The sequence below is a fragment of the Lissotriton vulgaris genome, chromosome 2_1, assembly GCF_964263255.1.
Source record: "Lissotriton vulgaris chromosome 2_1, aLisVul1.2, whole genome shotgun sequence".
NCBI classification, from domain to species: domain Eukaryota; kingdom Metazoa; phylum Chordata; class Amphibia; order Caudata; family Salamandridae; genus Lissotriton; species Lissotriton vulgaris.
In genome coordinates, this window is record NC_141687.1 from 1,827,510,951 (window position 1) to 1,827,530,082 (window position 19,132).

Consider the following 19,132-nt stretch of genomic DNA (forward strand, 5'->3'; position numbering starts at 1 on the left):
AAATTACCCCTCGCACCCCAAAACCCATACCCATACTGAACATTAAATTCCCCCCTGGCACTTCAAAACCCATACCCACCCTGAACCCTAAAATTACCCCTGGCACACCAAAACACATACCCACGCTGAACCCTAAAATTACCCCCTGGCACCCAAAACCCATTACCACCCTGAACCTCAAATTACCCCCCGCCACCCCAAAACCCATACCGACCCTGAACCCTAAAATTGCCCCCCCTGACACCTGAAAACCCACACCCACCCTGAAACCTAAAATGCTCCCCCTCCCACCCTAAACCCCATACCCGCACTCAAAAACCATTACCTCCCTGAACCCTAAAATTACCCCTGGCACCTGAAAACCCATACCCATTCTGTTCCCTAAAATTATCCACCGGCATCCCAAAACCCATACCCACCCCAAACCCTAAAATTACCCCCTGGCATCCCAAAACCCATTACCACCCTGAACCCTAAAATCACGACCCTGGAACCTTAAAATTGCCCCTGGCACCCCAAAACCCATACCCACGCTGAACCCTAAAATTAACCTCATGGCACCCCAAAACCCACACCCACCCTGAACCTTAAAATGACCCCTGGCACCCCAAAACCCATACCCATGCTGAACCATAAATTCCCCCCTGGCACCCCATAACTGATACCCATCCTGAACCATAAATTCTCCCCTGGCACCCCATAACCCATACCCACCCTGAACCCTAAAATTGCCCCCTGACACCCCAAAACCCATACCTGCCTTGAACCCCAAAATTACCCCTGGCACACCAAAACACATACCCACGCTGAACCCTATAATTACCCCCTGGCACCCCAAAACCCATACCCGCCCTGATCCCTAAAATTACCCCCCTGGAACCCCAAAACCCATACCCACTCAGAACCCTAAAATTACCCACTGGCACCCGATCCGTAACCCACCCTGAACCCTAAAATTGCCCCCTGACACACTAAAACCCACACCCACCCTGAACCCTAAAGTTACCCACTAGCACCCCAAAAAATGAACACTACAAACTTACACTACATGTGCCTATTCGGAGGGGACTCTCCTCTGACGTTTCCATGTATGTAAGTCAAAAACAACATTCACTTAGAGTTACCTAGATATGCAGGCAGTAGGTAATGCTGTGCTGAAGAATTCATTAAAGTTACTGAAACTTATATAAAAAACTGCTGCCTGCTCTTCTGATACTATTCAGTTGAATTGGGCTGATCAGCAGCACTGCGTCCTGGCATCCAGCCCCTCCCGAAGATCTCACAGTGTAGATAGGTGTGTGTCAAATGTTTCCTGCTTTCTACTTGCCAGGGCCTCCACTGCTTCTGTGTCGTTGGTGCACATGGATGCAAAAATAGAAAGATCCATGGCCCTGTTCACCATTTATCTAGTGAGCAGCGCCGTGGATGTGAATTCCATCCAAGTGCACAGACAGCAGGGCAAAGGGATGGCAGTGCAGGTGATGCTTTTCCTTTGTAAATTAATTTCTGCTGGCGTCATAGCCCAGGGTTTGCTGTCTGTGCACTTGTATGGAATACACATTTATACAAGTGCGCGGACAGCACACCCTGGGCTATGATGCCAGCAGGAATTCCTTTACAAAGGAAAAGCGTCACCTGCACTGGCCAGCCCTTTCCCCCTGCTGTGCACATCTTCACACCCCATGCTCACCAACATCAAGTGCTTAGGTGAAATCCCTGCCTTTAGGCAAGGATTTCACCTCAGCGCCACTCTAAAGGAAAACAAGAGGTGGGGGCCGGGGGGGTTCACTCACTGAAACTGTTAGAGGCTGGCTGTCTGGCTCGGGCTGCTGGGCCTCTCAGAAGCCATAATAAATATCATTCTCGGATCGGATGCGCAGCCTTCTTGCATCGTTTCAGTGCGTGTCATCTTGGCCCGGGCAGAGGAGGCGACGGGGGGGCGGGGGTCTGAAGCCCGGTGAGCCCAATGGGTGTTGCGCGCCTGACCTCTACGTCCCTCGTCCTCGACCCAGTCATAACACTTGAGGTATTCCACACGACAGGAAACAAAACAGGAAACGCTTTTAGACTCCACCCACCCTCCTGTCAGGTGCTATAATACACCTCACCACCAGAGGCAAATCCTGTTTTGTTTCCTGTCGATTGGAATTCTGATGGATGACGCTTGGGTGAGTGCCGGGTACTTACCTTCTACGACTGTCCTGTGGTTTCCTCCTTTGCTGGGCCTAGGGGGTGCTCATGGACCTCCGTGGGATTTTGAAAGTCGGGCTGCTGGGCTTCCTGTGCTTTCCTGGTGGCGGGGGCCCTGGGTTGCGGGGCTTCTCGGTTCCCCGTGGTTTCTTTGTGTGTTGCTGGCCTCCTGGTTTTCCTGGACCTCTTGTGTGCTGAACACTATCCCTGGTTTCACGGCTTGCTCCGATGGACTGGCCGCTGCTTGGACCTGGTGCGCTGCTGCTCATCCTGGCCTTTTCTGTTCTGGTTTGCTGGGCGCGCTCACCTCCGAGGATTCAGGGACATCCCTCCTGCCGTTTTGGTTGCCCCTGGATTACGGGGGCCATTTCTCCTGTGGATTGCGGGGGCTGGTGTGTCAGACGTCGGCTGGGAGGCCATTCCCGGCTTCAGCTCCTCATTTTTGCCTGTGTGGGCGCCCGGGTGGGCTCCGGGTTCCCTGCCTTCCTTTCCTGATTGGCTGGACGGTTCGGGGCGATGATGTCATCGTCTTCTTTCGGCCTGGATGACTTCGGTTGTTTCTTTCGGCGGCCGCTCCTTGGAGGCTCGTCTTCAGCCCCTCCTTCTTCCTCCTCGGTTTCCGCAGGCGATTGTTCCGGTTCCCCCCCTGGAACGTGGACTGGGGACTTATTCCGTTGTTTTTGTGGTTCCGAAGATCACGGGGGGTATCCGTGTTGTCATCAATCTTCGAGCCCTGAACTTATTTGTTCAGAAAATCCCATTCAAGATGGAGACTTTGCAGAAGGTGATTCCCCTGATCCAGGAGGGTTGGGTGTTCACCTCGCTGGATCTCCAGAATGCCTACCTGCATGTTCCAATGGCGTTGGGGGATCAGCGGTTCCTGCGCTTCTGCCTGGAGGGTCATCACTGGCAGTTCTGCGTCCTTCCCTTCGGTGTCCGGTCCGCCCCCAGGGTGTTCACCAAGGTGGCTGCTCCCTTGGTGGCTCATCTCCATCTCCTGGGGGTGTCCGTGTTTCCGTACCTAGACGATTGGCTGGTGCAGGCTCCGTCTCCGGAGGTCATGTCCCGCCACCTTTCCTTGACCATGCGTATGCTCGAGGATCATGGCTTCCTTGTCAATCTGCCGAAGAGTCACCTAGACCCTGCTTCTCGGAGGACCTTCATTGGGGCGGTGTTCGATCTGTGATGGGCAAGGTCTTTCTCCCGGAGTCCCGGATTCTGCGTCTTCAATCTTTGCTGAGGAAGTTGCTTTCCCGAGTTTCGGCTCCTCTCCTGCAGTGGCTGGTGGTTCAGGGCCACATGTCTGCCACTGTGTTCATGGTGCCCTGGGCCAGGGTTCATCTTCGGCCTCTGTTGTGGCATATTCAGCGTTGGGTGCCCTTTCCTGTCCGGGACTTCTCGATTCCTGTGCCTGTGTCTCCGGAGTTGGTGTCTGCTCTCCAGTGGTGGCTGGATTCTTTGAATCTGTCGCGGGGCTTGTGGTTCCATCCTCCGCCCCCCTTGGTGTTTACGACGGATGCCAGCGCTTCCAGATGGGGTGCGACTCTAGGCCCTTGGGCGGTGCAGGTGCGTTGGCTTCCTTCGGAGTCGCACCGTTCTTCGAATTGGAGGGAGCTGTCTGCGGTGGAGAGGGCTCTTCGCCTTTTCAAGGATCGTCTTCTGGGGTGCAACGTGTTGGTGAGGTCGGACAACACTGTGACCGTGGCCTACATCAACCACCAGGGCAGTACCCGCTGCCTTTCCCTGATCTTGGTGGCATGTGCAATTGCGAGTTGGGCCGAGTGTCATCTGGTGGCCCTCTCTGCTCAGCACATTCGGGGTGTGGACAACGTGGTTGCAGATTCCTTGAGTCGTAGGTTCCTGTCCTCTCTCTCCCTGTGTCTGGCCCCTCGGATTTTCCGGTTGCTCTGCCTGAGATTCAGGACTCAGGTGCTGGATCTGTTTGCCTCCCAGACTGATGCCCTGCTTCCCCTGTTCTGCTCCAGGACTCCGGAGTCGGGGGCTTGGGGAGTGGATGCCTAGTCTGTCCTTTGGCCTCCTTGGTTCCTCTATGCATTTCCCCCCTTTCCTCTGATCCCTGCTTTCTTGCTGAAGGTTCAGCGGGTGGGGGCTCAGGTGGTGGCTGTTCTCCCTTATTGGCCTCGCCGCTCCTGGTTTCTTCTGCTGCTGAGTCTGGCGGTGGGCCCTCCGTGGATCCTGCCCCGCTACCCGTCTCCTCTGGGTTCCCCGTCTTCCTCCCTGTTGGTTCCTCTCACATTGGCAGTCTGGAGGTTGAACGGCTGTCTCTTGGTGTCCGGGGTTTGCCCAACCACCTCATCACTGTGATGCAGGCTTCTCGTCGGAAGTCCATTCTTTCCTCCTATTCCAAGCACTGGGTTTCCTTTTCTTCTTGGTGTGCTTCCCTGGGCCTGTCCCCTGCCTCCTGTGATGTTTCTTCTATTCTTCAGTTTTTTTTGGATGGCTTTCAAATACACTATGCTTTGCCCACTTTGAAGGGTCAGTGGGCTGCTATCCGGGCCTTTCGGGATCCGGCTTCTCTTCTGCCTTTGGACGGGTTGTTGGTTTCCCATCTATTTCGGAGTTTCTCTCTTTCTGCTCCTTCTGTCCGCTCCCCGGTACCTCCTTGGGATCTTTCTTTGGTTTTGGGTGCCTTGCAGTCCCCTCCCTTTGAGCCTTTGGAGTCCGTGGTCTTGAAATTCCTGTCTTTCAAGGTGGCCTTTTTGGTGGCTGTTACTTCTGCTCGGAGGTTGGGCGAGCTTACGGCATTGCGCCGTTCTCCCTCCTTTTTTAGGTTTATGGACGACGCGGTGGTCCTTTCTTTGGACACCGGGTTTTTGCCTAAAGTTCGTTCCCGTTTCCATTCCTACCAGGAATTGATTCTTCCTTCTCTCTGTCCTTCTCCTTCCTCGCCTTCTGACATCTTGCTCCATTCTTTGGATGTGAGGCGTGCTTTGTCTGTTTATGTTGCACGTTCTGCTGGGTTTCGGTCTTCTGACTCCCTCTTCGTGACCTTTGGTTTGGCTGGTAGGGGTAAAGCTGCCTCTCACCTTACTTTGGGTCGTTGGATCAAGGCTGTGATCTCTTTGGCATACCAGGGCTCTGGTTTGCCTTGCCCGTCTGGTGTTCAGGCGAGATCTACCAGGGGTGTGTCTGCTTCTTGGGCTGCTTTCCATGGAGTTCCCCTTGAGGAGATTTGTAGGGCGGGGACCTGGGCGTCCGAGTCCACTTTTGTGCAACATTATCGCTTGAATTGTGCTCTGTCTGGCCGCCCTAATTTTGGTTCTGGAGTGTTGCAAGCTGTGGGCCCCCCCCCCTGTTTGATTCTGTTTGTTTCTGTTTATTATTAAACTCTGTCTTGCTGCACTCCTTGGTGTCTGTTCTGTTTCTGTTTGTGGTGTGGCAAAGGCCTTTGTGGGGTTGCTTTGGTATGCCTCATGTGTTATGACTGGGTCGAGGACGAGGGACGTAGAGGTAATGCTTTGATTACTGGGGGTAATCCCCATTACTCTTAGTCCTACTCGTCCTCGACCCAGTCATACATCCCGCCCGCCCTCCCTTTCCAGGCCTTTGGTGCTTGGTACATCAGGATTTGCTTCTGGTGGTGAGGTGTATTATAGCACCTGACAGGAGGGTGGGTGGAGTCTAAAAGCGTTTCCTGTTTTGTTTCCTGTCGTGTGGAATACCTCATGTGTTATGACTGGGTCGAGGACGAGTAGGACTAAGAGTAATGGGGATTACCCCCAGTAATCAAAGCATCTCTCACTGTTTTCACTCGACCCTCTCTAAATAAAAACAAGCATTCACAATGCAATAGGTCCAACATTTGCGAGAGTTTAAGCTATTGGCATTGTAAATAACAATGCCTTTTATTTATGCTTTTAAAATCAACACATAAATAAAATGCAATGTCATTTACAATGGCAATAACTCAAACTCGTGCAAATGCGAGACCTATTTCATTGCAAATGCGAGACCTATTGCATTGCAAATGCGAGACCTATTGCATTGCAAATGCTGCCCTCCATGCAGTGTGCATGGTGCTCTCGCTCCCTTCTCTGCCTTCCAGTGTGCATGGTGTTCTCTCTCCCCTCTCTGCCCTCCTTACAGGGTGCATGGTGGTCTCTTTCCCTTCTCTGCCCTCCATGGTGCTCTCTCGCCCTTCACTGGCCTCCATGGTGCTCTCTCCTTTCTCTGCATGGTGCTCTCTCTCCCTTCTCTGCCCTCCTTGCAGGGTGTATGCTGGTCTCTCTCCCTTCTCTGTCCCTCCAGGGTGTATGATGCTCTCTCCCTTCTCTGCCCTCCTTGCAGGGTTCATGGTGCTCCCTCTCCCCTCCACGGTGCTCTCTTTTCCTTCTCTGCCCTACAGGTGCATGGTGCCATCTCTCGTCCCTGCGTGAAGCTCTATCTCTCCCTTCTCTGCCCTCTAGGATGCATGGTGCTCTCTCTCCCTTCTCTGCCCTGCATGGTGCTCTCTCTCCCCTCCATGGTGCTCTCTCTCTCCCTTCTCTGCCCTCCATGCAGGGTGCATGGTGCTCTCTCTCCCTTCTGTCCTCTCCATGCAGTGTGCTCTCTGTTTATGTTCTGCTGAAAGCACACAGGTGTTCTTGGCCTCATGGTAGCAGTGAGCAGCTGCATCCCAGACGTCGGACACTGGACGCGGACCAGCAGGCTTTGCGAGGTCACGCAGAGGTCAGATTCACATAAACTTGTGATGACGGCGAGGCTCCTTCACCGAGGTGTCTTGGCACTAAACCCAGTAACAGGTAAATAAAAAAAAATCGGACAGCAAGATGCGGTCCGCAAAACAAAACTGGGCGCAGCCCGCAGGGTCCCTAGTTCAGGAGCTGGCCACTAACCCACATCTCTCTTTCTCTCTCTATTCCTGGCACTCTCTCCATTGCTTTTTGCTGCACTCCCCAGCTCCTGGCACTCTGTCCATCTCTCCCGTCTCCTCTACATTCGTCCTCCCTGCCCAGTCCCCACGATTGCAGTGTCTTTGTTCCCTTTGGAGTCCTATCACCTCAGTGCTATTCCTTCCCCCTCTGTTTCCTCCTCTCTGTCCCCCATTCCCTTCCTCCCACTTGCTTTCTCTTCTTCCTTCATCTCTCCCTACTTCTCGGTCTCTCTTTCCCCACTGGTTCTCTCTCTTACTTCTCTCTCTCTCTCCCCTCTTTCTTCACTCTCACTTCCCACCGTATCCGTCACCCCGCCCCCCCACCAAGTCTTCCTTTGTCTCCCCTCTCTTCTTCCTGCTCCTCATCTCGGGTGGTGATAGGGAGCCCTGAGGCCCTCTCTGAAAATGTGAGCTGGAGGTGACGTTAAGTGTAAAAGCACCCATATATGAACCAGGAGAAGAGGCAGGGGTGGGGTGGGCAGCAGGTAGAGTGTCAAAGGAGGCACTGGCTCTCAGAGAGGTAAGAAGGGGCGGGAGCAGTCTGAGCACAAAAACAACACCAGAGCAATAGGCAGATGCTCCGCGGGGAGCCTGGTGTAAACTGAAGAAATGTACACTTCTTAGCACTACAAAGCAGCCGAAGTGCACCTGTCACTAGAGCCAACAACCGGCTGCCACTGCCGGCTTAACGGACGGGGAGCAAAGAAATTTTAAAAAAGTCATGCGCACTTTCACTTTAAAAATACTGGCCGCCCCACACAGTAATCTGAAGACGGGACACGAGTGCTGTGTGGGGCAGTGGGTATTCTTAAAGACGCAGTAGGATGCGCCGCATCACCGATCTCACTTAGTTATCCCGCAGGTGCCGAGCGCGTCCTACTTGGTCAGTGTTGCAGAGGATACCCATTTCCCGGGGAGAGTCAGCATGAGGCACGCAGAATGGGGGGAGGGAGGGACACAGGCCATGTCAGCAGGAAGTTTGTCAAAAAAGAGAAATTCCCTTTGGGCACATTAACAAGGACAAAATGACATAACATACAATAATTCTTCAAACATATTCAGAGCAATGCAATAATTAACCAAATTCTGAAACAACGAATAAATTCAATATGCACAGTTTATTTTTATAATTAAAAGTAAGTTAAAAACAGATTAAAAAGTATATAAATCAAGGGAAAACCGACAATATACATGGGAACAAATAATACACTAAAGTTCATCCAATAAGTTCCTAAAACTAAACAAAGGGAGATACACGGAAGGTATATTCAGCACCAGTCAGAATACTCCTTGATTACTATACGATGGATATTCTCCCCCAATTCTCTACGCGTTTCGACGGACAAAATGTCATACAGCCGTCTTCTTCAGGAAAAATATTTGCTGTCTTCCCCAGATAACTGTAATTTAAGTAAAAGGTATCTTAGATACAGTATTATAGCAAATCAAAAAAACTGAGCATAAGGCAGAAATCCATCTACTAGACAGAATTGGAATTTTCTCGCTATTGCTCTACACATTGAAACAACTCACAACATACATTTATAACATATATCTTTGGCATATCTCACATTATAGATATATCGACGAACATTTTGTCATTAACACTGGTTAACAGAGCAAGTCTTCTCCAAATGCCTTAAGGTTACAAACCATATGAGTTCAGAAAATACTCACAATAAAACGTATTTGTTCTATTACATTTGACACAGTTTCATTGTTCATTTATACATCTTGACATGATCTGGGGATGGTTGTTGTGATTCCAAGATCGTTTATATTGTTAGGACCCAAGGGGTTCATTCTCCCAAGTAGTCCCAATTTTTTATACTACATATCATCCTCCCTGTTCGCCGAGTCCCATACTAACCTTTAAAGGAGGCTTGCTAAAAAGGTAGGGGATAGATATCTCCCTCCTCTCTGATAGGGCGTACTTCCAGCTGCTAGCAGTATCATTACTCATTAAAACAAACAAAAAGATAGCTGTTTGAGGTTATGACCTTTTACCCAAGACCCATGAGTCATTGTAAATGCATACGGTAATACAGCTATTTCTGGATAATTAAATATTAATGAGAAGAAATGAACTTATTAGCAGAGGCGGATGGTGATTTTTGAAAGTGGTGGGGCGTAAAATTTGGGGGCGAGTGCTTTACTGCGAGCAAAGCAAGCAAATCTAACAGTCATAAATAAGGTGAGTTGATTGGGGTTCTACCCACGGGCAAATCTTTTGAAAAGAGAGTGGGGAAATTGGGCTATTTCCTATTTTAAGCTATTTTGAGGAAGCAAGAAGGTTTATAAAGCATGGTGAAAGTACAGCCTTGGAATATTTAAAGAAAATAAACACATACAAAATGCTCCACATCTTATTGAATTAAAATTGTTTTGTGTTACAAGCAAGGGTTTCAATTATCTTACCTGCACACAGGGTTGTCTCTGCATTGCCTGGGGTTTGTAAAGCTGATACTCTTCATGCCATATTCTTTACACTACAGCAGAGCAGACTACAGCCTGAGGTCATATGTCCTGCTGTCTGTTACGAGGCCCATTTTAATGTCCTGACAAATCTGGTCGCCCCTAACACTTCAGGGGTCCAAATTCCACTTAGCTTAAAGGCCTGGGAGCCTAAGGGGTGCCTCATCGCATTCAGCAGGGGGCCCATCAAGTTGCAGACAGTGGCAGTCAAGGGGTCATGCAGCTTCTTAAAATGCCTGGCTTATAGTTCATGACTAAATTAAATGAATGGGTAGGGATGGTTCAGACAGACTGAGCTTAATGTTCTGATGAATGACAGGGGCTCATCAAAGGATGTCTTTCTCAGCCGTTTTACATGTTACCCCGAGCTGTCTGCTAGGACTGCATTCCCGCCTTTCAAGTTCACCCAGCTGGCCTAGCTGACTGTGCCACCATTTTGTAACTTGTGTGAGTGGTGTGACCCAGTAAAGTAATAGGTGTTCTTTTTTTTAAATGCGGTCAGAAAAGCAGGTCCTATCACACAATTAACATACATTCCCACACTACAATAGCTAGTTGTTACTTGCCACAAAATCCGACTCACACACAATCTGATCAGACTGACTGATGTAAATTGAAAATGCTGAGCCTGGATATTAATGAAATTGCATTTATAAATTATGCACTGGATTGAGCGAGTCAAAAGTTAGCGCAATTTTTTTTAACATGTGCACAGGCAGCGCTGCACCTGGCACTCTTATGATTCCCTTCATTGCCTTCCTTGCCTGTTATAAATTGGCGTTACATGCAGGGCTGAGCTGAACTCTAGTGTCAGATAGTTCAAACCACTACACTGCACACAGGCAGCCACATCCCATACTAGTTGTTAAACACTACTATACTCCATCCTGTAGTTATTTTTTCATCCGATCCGAATCCCAAAACGTTTTTTTTTTTTTTACACGGCTACCTTTCGGCCTGGACAAACAGTGTCAAACTTAGAAACACACACAGAAAGAACACTTGGGGTACTGCAGTATCTAATGGTATGAATTAAAGAATATAAGCTGAAATTCTCGAAGAAGCGGGACGGAAACCTACTCTATACTCAGCATTTGATTTAACAATGGTGACTTTCAGAGACCCGCTCTGAGCTAAAAGTAAAGTTAACCTCTGCTCTTATTATCTTGACTCGTGAGATGGCAGTGTGCACAGGTTGTGTGTTCCGGTCGTGCTGTGCCGCCATTTTCGTGATTCAGTAAGTTAAGTATGGTGGTTATTTTTTCAAACAAGCGGGAATCGAGAACAATTCAATTGATTTTAATATACTCTCAGCTGACTGGCACCACAAACAAAACAAATATGTTGCCACTTGCCTTGCCACAATGCCACGCATTTTCTAATCAGATAAGGTGCGTGCCGTGAAGGCCAGTATTACATAAATCATTACCGTTAATCAAAGCACTTTCAAATGGGTGCGTGAATGTCAGTTGTGTACACAGACCATTAGCACTGCCTTCGAGGTGAGTTCTAACAGTCGCATTATAAAAGCTACGAAATGCATAAAGAGGAAAAACTAAAGCACACAAACAATTGCTAATCTAAAGTTTTCAGGGGCAGACGGAGCTGTAAAATCATCTAAACCTCTCACCTCGTGGTCCACTGGGTTGGGGGTTGCAGGGCACCATCTGGAGTCTCCAGACACCCTCCCGAGTCACACACAATTTTATTGCGCATCAACACCACCTTAGCTAATGCTGCCGCGAGTCTCCCCCTAGCAGCCAGAGAGTATTGCTGGGCAGTGTCATACATGTGTTTTATACCACCACTAATCATGGCCCTTACAAAATGCAGTGTGGTATCAGAGTCTGTGCAGCGTCTTCAAAAATAACAAACTGCGCAGACTCGAGTTTTTGACTTCCCGCCGGCTTGCTGCCTTTTCCCTGCCCTTTCCCAACTCGTCACAGGGTGGGACCAATCCTGTGACGAGTTGGGAAAGGGTGGGGGTGACTGTGCTCTCACTTCCCTGAGTGACATGAAGCCCTAGCACTGCGGGGCTTCAATCTAAAACGCCCGGGGGTAATTTTACTTGGACGTCCTGGGGGGGTGGAGCCTGGCCCTCAATGCTATGTGTTTACCGAGCTGATGACCTCACAGGCCTCAGGGCTGTGAAATCATCAGCCCGGCAACTAGTGGAAATTGTGACCGCCCAGGCACGAAGTGTCATTCAGCGTGATTAAGTACTGTGAGTTGAAAATTAGAAGTGTGCAGCAGTCCCGGCTCCTGGACACAGAAAGAAAAAAAAATGAACGCTTTTTGTAAATGAATGCAGCGTGGAAACTAAGCCCAAAAATAAATTAACAATGAGTTTGGTTTATTAATTTGGAGATAGTGATGAGGGCGAAAGTAAAGGGGCGGAGCCCCGACGCCCTAGACGAGAAACCGCCACTGCTTATTAGTCTATTGGTGTTCTTCTATACATTACAGTTTCGTCAAAACGATCAATATAAATACTGCTAGCAGCTGGAAGTACGCCCTATCAGAGAGGAGGGAGATATCTATCCCCTACCTTTTTAGCAAGCCTCCTTTAAAGGTTAGTATGGGACTCGGCGAACGGGGAGGATGATATGTAGTATAAAAAATTGGGACTACTTGGGAGAATGAACCCCTTGGGTCCTAACAATATAAACAATCTTGGAATCACAACAACCATCCCCAGATCATGTCAAGATGTATAAATGAACAATGAAACTGTGTCAAATGTAATAGAACAAATACGTTTTATTGAGAGTATTTTCTGAACTCATATGGTTTGTAACCTTAAGGCATTTGGAGAAGACTTGCTCTGTTAACCAGTGTTAATGACAAAATGTTCGTCGGTATATCTATAATGTGAGATATGCCAAAGATATATGTTATAAATGTATGTTGTGAGTTGTTTCAATGTGTAGAGCAATAGCGAGAAAATACCAATTCTGTCTAGTAGATGGATTTCTGCCTTATGTTCAGTTTTTTTGATTTGCTATAATACTGTATCTAAGATACCTTTTACTTAAATTACAGTTATCTGGGTAAGACAGCTAATATTTTTCCTGAAGAAGACGGCTGTATGACATTTTGTCCGTCGAAACGCGTAGAGAATTGGGGGAGAATATCCATCGTATAGTAATCAAGGAGTATTCTGACTGGTGCTGAATATACCTTCCGTGTATCTCCCTTTGTTTAGTTTTAGGAACTTATTGGATGAACTTTAGTGTATTATTTGTTCCCATGTATATTGTATGTTTTCCCTTGATTTATATACTTTTTAATCTGTTTTTAACTTACTTTTAATTATAAAAATAAACTGTGCATATTGAATTTATTCGTTGTTTCAGAATTTGGTTAATTATTGCATTGCTCTGAATATGTTTGAAAAATTATTGTATGTTATGTCATTTTGTCCTTGTTAATGTGCCCAAAGGGATTTCTCTTTTTTGACAAAGTCAAAAGTCGGTACCCCATCCCTTTGGTAGAGGGTCCCTCTCTCTTTTATTAGAGACATGTCAGCAGGAAGTGCAGGTGCTGTGGGGGGAGGAATGGGAGTGTCCCCAACTGAGAGCTGGGGAGGCTGCAGGGACACAAGCTTCAATACAGCACAAAACAAAAAAACAAACACAGCAGGAATCGCGACAGAGCCCCGGGGCAGCTGAGGCCGGGCTAGGACACCCGTAACTCGTAACCATACACAGCCCCTAAAGATAAGAAATTCAGTCACGACAGCCGGCAAACAGACAACCTAGTCTGGATGGGCCGGATGAAAAGGAGACAGGGTGTAAACAAAAAAGCCTCAGTTTCAATCATAGGCCATCTTTTTACATAAAGGATGACGCCAGCCAAAGAAAATGAGGGGCAGGGCTTCAAGTCCCCTTCTCAAATCTTCTTGATCGCAATAGCCCTCGCAGAGCGAGTAGCGCATGCGCGCTGCAACGCTAGGCGAGACCTACAAAATATGCAGGGACAGCTGGTGAAAACCCGGGACTGTCCTGGCAAATCCAGAATGCCTGGTCCCCTTACGTCTCTACCATTCTTCTCCCCTGAAACACAGCATCCGCCTCTGTCCTCTGGCTTGCCTGGATGCAGCTGCAGTCTCTCTGCTGAGTCTAATGGTCACTGGGCCTGCACATTAGGGAGCCAAGTTCAATTAAGATGAGGCCATTGGCATCTTTTTGTTTACTAGTTTCGGCCGCAGATGTTTGAGGGACACTATAGCCCAAACTGAAAATCTATCCATGCTATGTGGTATCAGGTATTTTTAGCTCATCTGTCTCAGCAGACAAATATTTTATTAAATCTGCAACCGAAAAGCGGAAGCATAAACATAGTAGTGAGTCTCTTATTTCTCACTGTCTTTTGGATTGTTTTCATAATCCTGGGCAGGTTGGTGGCTAATAGTTATAGACAATGCTTAATTTGTAAACAATTAAGTGTAAGGGGCCCTCATCAGGTGGCCACTGCAGCCTACATCACATTGCCGCTGCTAGCGCTACCAATGACAGTATCAAACCAGCTACTAACCATCACACGCCTACGCGTGTGACAATTCAGACTAATCCAAGCCCCCATAGCTATAAGTTTAGCATGGGCAGCAGGCAATAGTCATTTTTAATGTATATTGAATTAGTAAACTACTGTTGTTGTGATCACTCTAAATCAAAAAACAGCCCTCCACGTGGCAGACTGTGGCAGACTGTCATGTGCACCAAAAACCACCGGCACAAATTAAGCACTCAGTACTACTCAGTAGATAAACAGGGCTAGGTCTCAGGAAAGTTACTCACGCATTAGTCCAGGTTTTGCTTTTAACTCTATTTCTGGGCACATCACTTCTAATTTTCACTCATACCATATTAATTCCCGGCTCTGGGTTGGAGGTGGGCGAGCCAACAAATTATCAGGAAGCACAGAGCGAAGGACCTGGCGTGGCTCCAAAAGCCTGTGCACGAGTTGAGCCATAAAGATTTCTGTCATGTTATGTGTGCAACAGATATCATGTAAAAATATTATAAAGTCTCTTTAAAAAAAAGATTGCAAAAACTGTATTTCTTTAACATGCAGAATTGTTTCAGTGTAAAAAAAAAATATCATTGGATTGAACAAAACTTATTAAGAGTTTTAATCATGAAACATTCCGTCCCCCCTTCGATCCAACGAACACGATATCAGTGAACTAAGAGGCAAGTCTTTTGTGATGTGCACCCTAAATGTGGCGTAGATAGTTTTTACACATATGGCAATATTATCTTCCATAAAATCAAACACAAGCACAATATTTGCCTCTGATCACAAAATTAGGTCTAGGGAGGAAGTCAAGATTGAGTTCAGCTTTCCTGATTTCACATTGTGCAGTTCAGTCACTAGATAGGAGTCTCTTTCTTTCTCCTGTTTTACATCAAAGGTTAATGAGTCTTGGCACATGAGCAGGGGCATCTCCTCCACTAAGGCGGAGGAGTGTCCCTCCACAGGAAAAATAAAATGGTAATAACAGCATGTTATTATCATATTATTTTTCAGTACTCCTCCGTAGTGGGGGGGTGGGGGGCGAGGCTTGACTACCCACAGAGCAGGGGGAGGAGTCTCCACGGCCGCGTTGTGATTGGCTAGGGGAGTCTGGAAGCCTGGGTGGTTCCTGTTCCTGCATCGACAGACGAAGAAGAAGAGGACAGAAGAGAAGCAGTGGCCAGCAGGTAAGTTTAACTTTTTTTTCTTTATTTTGTGTTTTTTTTAAATCCTCCCCGCCCCATCATTGCTGTTCCGTAGCAGCCGCTACTTCACATAAGGTTAGAGCATGGGTGGCGTGGCAACATGAAAGCTTGGAATCTTTAGGGCTCATAGGTACCAGAGGACTTCAAGCTGAGCGAGAGCTGGCATTTGGCTTGAACCTGGCGTTAGGCTTTCAGTGGCCCACCCATCTTTAACCTGGGCAATTACATTTCTTCACTGTGGCTCCTTCTCCAGGGTCATCACGTTTCAGAGCGCAAAAAACACTCTTGTATATAGTTTAAAGGTCCATGTTGTTGCTCCAGTTATAATTACCCTTTATGCATCATTTAAAAAATAAACAAAAGGCAATCATATGACATTCCACAGTGTCAAAATACAGTTCAGTTTTTATCAAGACACCATTGTCAGTGTTATACCCTTTGTGAGTTGAATCATTCCAAACAATCAGTGTATTACTTGCAATCAAGTGAATGCACTTGTGGCAAACTCAACCAAGGCACCTTCCAAATGTTGGACATGAGCTAAAAAACAACTTACAGTGCCTATTTTTTCCGAGTATTGTCACAATGGGCTCCAACAAATCTCTGGAGCTTGTCCTAATGGACAGCATGGCTTCATAGGTATCTGTAGACTCATTACAGAGGTCAGAAACTTTGAGCTACAGCTCACACTTAGGTAGAAGTCCTTTTGTCCACGTGGTGGCTATTCGACATTTAGTTAATAGTGAAACAGCAATACCAGCTTCAGTACCATTTTTAGATCTGTTCAACATACTGCTACAGGGCCATTACAGGAGCAATATCTATAGGTTCCTGAAAAATCACCTGAATCGCCTTAAACACCTGACCCCATAAAACCAAAGACACCCGGACATTGCCAGTTTAGGTGCATGACATTAGCATGAGGATGCAAGCATTTTTTGCCATCTAGTGTTTTCTCTGGTTTCATTGTATTTAATATGTCTGGGGTGAAATATAAGTGATGCAGGAACTTGAAATGTATTAGCCTAAGTCTGGAGCTCAGAGAATTAGACTTGGTTTGTGCTCAGCAGTAAAATCAAATTTTATCTGGAAGTCAATGCCCCCACCCTTCTCCACTGCAGTTCTTGAATTGTGTGACAAAACATTAGTTTTGCTCATAAACATATAGTACAGTTTTGAAACTCAATCCCTGCTCCATCTTTAATGACAAATGCTTATGTAGGAGCCACGACACAACTGACTTGCCCCTCGAGCCATTAAGAAAATCCTCAGGGCAGAACTCCTACGGTTCACTAATTCGAATAGACCACTCATTGCACTGATATAATAGATTGTGCTAAAGTAAACAATTCAAAATTCACTTTTTAAATGTAATAGTATCTTACGAAATAAAATACAATAAAGTTTCTTACTTATAAACTAAAATAAAGAGGCAATCAGTGACACCTGCCGCTGGGCAGGGAGTGCAGCCTGAACTAAGATCTGATATTCTCAGACTACACAACATTGCTTTTTCAGACAAGATGCCAGCTCCTCGTCTACTTTATTTTATGTCACAATGGGAGGAGTACCATTCTCCATCCCTGTTCACCGCATACTAATAGTTTATAATATTGCAACTAGAAAAGAAGAGGCTGAGTGCCCCGGGGTTCCAGCTACCCTGAAGGTTCCAGTGAAAACCAATTATTTGGTGTTCTAGAATACAATTGCCTTCAATTTAAACACAAGCAAGCATAGTAATTTCTTCCTCTGTTTTTGTAACATTGTATAATCTATCTAGAAACGTTTTTTTTCCTGAGACTCATTACTTGACTGCGCTAGAATCATGCTGCTGGTTGGAAGTGCTAACATTTCAACAGCTCTTCAAAGATGCTGATGCTCTTAACCTCACTCATCATTTTCAACTCCAATACCTATTAAAAAAGGCAGTTTGATTGCTCCTGCTTTGCGAGTTGTCAGAGGCAGCAACCTATCCTGTTCGATTTTTTCAAAGTTGCCTGGTTAAGTTCCCAAAGTAAAAAAAAAGAAAGGCTTTGATTTATGCTTTCAATGCTGGTAGCAATGCAGCAACCTAGATGCTGTTTGTCAAAATGAAACTCACATGGACTGGTAAATGAAATGTGTGCCATATCGAACTTGTGAAAGCAGAACTTCAAGGTTAATTTGAAATGTTCTATTATTTCGCTCTTACGTTTGCAAGAACTGATAAAAGGTTCACCTTAAAAAAGAAAAAAGTTGAACTAGAACTGTGAACTGTCCCTTATGCGGCCTGACAAATTTTGCTTAGTGTGTGTATGTTGTCTAGTTTTTGAAGTCCTTAATACATCCAACTTAAAGTGAATGTTATGCTATGTATGGTACAAACCTAGGAACAAAAAACAATTTTGACTTGTACTTATGTCGGACATCTATTTTATAATCGTATGTCTTCCTCAGATGTGTCTGTAAAATTGGCCTTTTGTCCTGAAATGTGGCCCTGACTTTTGACCCTTTGTCCTGAATCTTTACAGTTGCTGTCTAGAATGTACTTCCTTGCCAGGTGGTCACCCTAATTTACCCCATGGTGGACAGGCTTTATGAGTGTAAAGTTATTTCTTGTAACTTTTCACATCTAGATGGACTCCACCACCACTGTAGCAGAGCTCTCCCTATGGAAAGGATTGGAAATGTGAACACAGTTTGTTCATCTTTAAAAAAAAAAGATGTATCTTGTAATGGGGCTAATGTAATGGGGGGGCCTTGAGGACCCTCCCTGTCCCGGGGACCACCACCTCCTCGGGCCACATTTTATTTAAAGAAATGTGAGGGCTGCTACGTGGCCCCCTTTCTTGGCCCTAGGGACCACCATCTCCCCGGTACAGGCCCCTATACAAGGTAGAAGGGGGGCTGCGTGACCCCCTCCTGAAGCCATACAAGGCCCTGGGGACCTCCACCCCCCAGGGCTGGCTCCAGCAATGTCTCTGGGTGCCCACCCTGGGCCGGGACATTGCAGTTTGCTATGGCATGGCGGGGGCACGCTGCCCCCGCCATGCCATAGTAAACAGTGGTCCGCTTTGAGCATGCATTTTGCTCTTGCTTGCTTAAAGCGAAGCACACTTTGCTTTTTACACACACGGAATCTGCATGTCAGCAGCTCCCTCTGTGTAAGAAGCAAAGTTGGCTCCCAGAGGAGGCTGGGAGCCAGCTGCGACCGTGAGGGCCTTGAAGCTCCACCTGCGGTACCAAACATGTAAAATATGGGTGCCCTGGGCACCCGCACTACAGGCCCGGTACCAGGGGATGGCGTCCCTGGGCCAAAATCAGCCTGGAGGGGGACCCCCTTCCATTTGTTTGTTTAAAAAATATATATAACAAGGGGCAGACCCCACGGGATGGGGTCCCCAGGGCCGAAAACAGCCCAGCAAGGGGGCCACTTGGCCCTTTTTGTTAAAAAAAAGTAAAGGACGTGCCCCAGGGGATTGTGCTATATAAAGCCTGCACCCCTGCAATGCACAGCTTATGATCTCACATATTACATCACTCATGACATGGTCAGTGACATCACTCATAACATCGCTTATGACATCTCAAATGACATTCCTGATGACATCATCCACAGAATCTTTGACACACACAGACACACATATAATCATTCATACACCCTCTCCAACTACCACACTACCATTCTCAAACCAATTCACACACATATACCAGTACATTCACAGCTACTCACTGACTTATAGATCAACACACACATCCACTCACTCACCCATAAAGCAACTCACACACCCACTCGCTCACACATCCACTGACATATCCACTCAACAGCCACTCACGCTGAGTCAGTCACCAAAATACCAAAAGAGCTACT